The sequence below is a fragment of the Ornithorhynchus anatinus genome, chromosome 1 (genome assembly GCF_004115215.2).
Source record: "Ornithorhynchus anatinus isolate Pmale09 chromosome 1, mOrnAna1.pri.v4, whole genome shotgun sequence".
Lineage (NCBI taxonomy): Eukaryota > Metazoa > Chordata > Mammalia > Monotremata > Ornithorhynchidae > Ornithorhynchus > Ornithorhynchus anatinus.
In genome coordinates, this window is record NC_041728.1 from 24,604,229 (window position 1) to 24,607,803 (window position 3,575).

A 3,575-nucleotide genomic window follows, 5' to 3' on the forward strand; every position below is an offset into this window, starting at 1 on the left:
ACTATGGAGGTGATGGCTGGATAATAATAGTAATGTAGGTATTTATTAAGCACTTACTATGTGCTGAGCACTGTTCTAAGCGCTGGGGTAGATACAGAGTCATCAGGTTGTCCCACATGAGGCTCACAGTCTTCATCCCCATTTTCCAGATGAGGGAACTGAGGCACAGAGAAGTTAAGTGACTTGCCCACAGTCACACAGCTGACAAGTGGCAGAGTCGGACTTCAAACCCATGACCTCTGACTCCCAAGCCCGGGCTCTTTCCACTGAGCCACGCTGCTTCTGGATCAGGGATCCCCCCCAGGAACATACTCTAGGTTTGGCAGATTTTCACCAAAGTTATCATTAAAGCCATTGGGAAATCACGCCATTCCACTGGATAACCTGTTGGGTAATGCCTGTTCCTTACATCAGATACAGGAATCTAACCTAAAAAACTAAGTTGTGACCAAAACGATCACAGCACAGTACCATTGCTAACCTGAGGCACCACAGGTCAGCACATGGTTGGCTTAATCATTTCTACAATCTTCACTCACCAAGCAGTCTATCGGTGGTATTTACTGAGCTCCCACTATGTGCATAGCAGTGTGTTATGTGCTTGGGAGAATGCAATAAGGGTCAAAAGGCACAGGGGGCCTCAAGGGGCCTATACTCTAAAGGAAGGATTTGAGTGATTTCTTCAAAAATGGAAACTCTCTCCCCTTTAGCTCTCCATTATGACTTGATAATCAATCAACCAATGTTATTTATTGAGTGATTACCATGTGCAGAGCACTGTACTAAGCGTTTGGGAAAGTACAACCTAACAGAGTTGGTAGACACCAGAAACTGTCTTCTGTAGTTCTCTCCCAAGTGCTGAATACAGTGATTGGTAAGCCACTTAATAAATAGTGCTGATGGAATGATTGATCTAAAATGAAAAATCGGTGAAGAAACAGTTAATCAAATTCATTTTCCTGTAAAAGATTTCCAGTCTGATATTCATTTTCCTGTAAAAGATTCCCAGACTGATACCAAACTTCTTGTGCTCTCTCTCAGACCCATTTCCTTCTCACCAGCTGAAAGAACTCTGCTTTCAAGATCTAGTGGCTCCCTAATGGAACAATGCTGAGTTCCTGTGATCGGAGGAGAATGTGAACAGGTGAGTTTTTCCCATTCAGTAGCTGTGATCGGTGAACAGCCCCCAGGCTCCGTTTACCAGCAGTCCAGGCTTCTGCTTACAGAGCTCTGTTTCTCCTAGTTCCTCCCTATGGTTCCAGGGATTGGCAATGGAAGGAAATTTTCGTTTCTCAGAGTGTGTCAGAGTAATGCCTGTTTTAATTATGTTTTATGCGCATCGCCTTGGGATGCATGCGTTCCAGGCACTCTGTGAAATAGATTGGATTAGATTGGCCAGGCTCTATGAGAAGGCTCGTATCACAGCTGTCTCCAAACACGCCAGCGCAGCAGACATCCAAGCGGATGTCAAGAGTCAGCCTCTTCATCTATCTCCCTATAAACAATAAGCTACAGAGCGTGGCAGATGAGAAGGGGAACAGCTCTGTGGGTTTGCTTTCAATCAGTGGTATTGAGCATTTACTATGTGCAGAGCACTGTGATCTGCGCATGGGAGACTACAACATCACAAGAGTTGGTAGACAAGTTCCCTGCCCATAATGAACTTACAGCCTAGAAGACTGGAAGGACTGTTTTTCAGGCACTAAAGGAAAACTCGGTTCGAGTTGTGAATGCTGGGGCCACTCAGTTTAAACCAACGTTACACAAGATCTGTGCGGCAAAGGCACTTCAGAAGAAGATGAGGGATCATTTGGGGATGACTCATTTGAAGACTTATCTCTGAATGGTAGTGTTGAAATAAAATGGAATGGCGAAAGGGAAAAAACCTAATTGACTTTGTTTAATGACAGCATCTTATAAGGCAATGAATCCATGACAAGTTGCACTTGGTTTCTCTCTGGGATCCTTCTTTTTCATTTTAAAGAGATGCTTTGGGAGCGTTCTTTTGCAAAAGAGCTGCACTAGTTGGAAAATAAGATCACATCGAAGGCAATCGAGTTTGGACTGTTGCCGCTCGACTTTGATTCAATCCTTCCCTTGCCCTTGCCCTTCCCCTCCCCACCTCCCAATTTCACATAGGATAAAAGGGGTTCAGCCAGTCCTCTGATAATGAAGCGTTTGCATTCCTAATGAACCAACCCTGTGTTAAGGAAATCTCAATCGGTCAGTCAATAAATAGTATTAATCGAGCTCCTCTTGGGTGCAGAACACTATTCTGTGCTCTTCAGACAGCACACCTGAGGTAGAAAACGTGATCCCCACCCTCTAGGAGCTTAGAGCCTAGTGGCCGAGACCTACGTGATATAAATTGAATATAAGAGAAAGAAAAGAGTAAAGGCTTAAATAGTAGGGGACATTAGCCATTTTGTACAGAAGTGCTCTGCATGGGAAGAGCACTTATGGGTATAGTTAGTGCTGGGGGGAGATGATCTAGGAAGATGAGAAATTTCACTAGAAAAACCTTGCTACTTGACTGCCTGCACACAGCTGTTTTTTCTACATTGTGTCACATTTACTCAGATTGTCACAACTACCCAATAGTAGTGTATCCAGAACATGGAGTGAAAACATATGCTATAGGAGAAAACGATTATACAAATTTATTGCAAGAAGGTTGCCCTGTGAGTTAGGAAACGTGATCCCTGCCCTCCAGGAGCATACAGCTTAGTGGGAGAGACCCACACAAAATAATGTATACATAAGAGAGAAAAAAAGGAGATGTTTGTTTTATGGTACTTGTTAAAGTGCTTACTGTGTGTCAAACACTATTCTAAGCACTGGGGAAGCCACAAGTTAATTAGGTTGGACGCAGTCCCAGTCTCACATGGGGGCTCACAGTCGGGAGTGTGAGGGAGAACAGGTATTGAATCCCCATTTCACAGTTGAGGCAAACTGAGGCACAGAGAAGGTAAGTGACTTGTCTGAGATTACACTACAAGCAATTGGCAAAACAACTGGCAGAGCCAGGATTAGAACCCAGGTCCTCTGACTCCCAGGCCCGTGCTTTTTCCACTAGGCTATGCTGCTTGTGCTTATGTTTTAGGGCACATCAACTGTTATGTACAGAAGTGCTGTGCATGAGTTTGAGGGCCTAAATGTGTAGCTGGTGCTGGGGTGATGACCTAGAAAGATGAAAAATTTCATTAGTGAAAACTCATACCTGGACTGATGGCTGCACACAGTTGGTTCTTCCCACACTGCCTCACATTCTATTCAGATTGTCCCAAGTTATAGGTTCCTTAACTACCCAACAGTGGTTTATCCAGAACACGGAGCAAGAACTCATGCCATAGGAGAACCAACTATACCAACTTCTTGCAAGAGGGCTGCCCTGCGAGAGGGAATACAGTGGAAAGGAAAAAGATTTCTGCAGTTCCACTGAATTCTGGGCTGACTCCAACAGCCGTCTCAGGGTTGCAAGGTGCAACCTAGAAAAGTGTGTTTACAAAGGGCAAGAGAAGCAGTGTGGCCTAGTGGATAGAGCATGGGCCTGGGAGTCTGAAGGACCTGGGTTC

General features: G+C 44.6%; 1 long non-coding RNA gene across 1 annotated transcript; it reads left to right on the forward strand.

Annotated features, from left to right (window-relative positions):
- The first annotated feature begins 1,050 nt into the window (after nt 1–1,050).
- Nucleotides 1,051–1,885, forward strand: LOC120638303. Its single transcript, XR_005659891.1, has 2 exons — nt 1,051–1,144; nt 1,700–1,885. It is a non-coding gene; the product is annotated as an uncharacterized LOC120638303 (long non-coding RNA).
- Nucleotides 1,886–3,575: the final 1,690 nt, after the last annotated feature.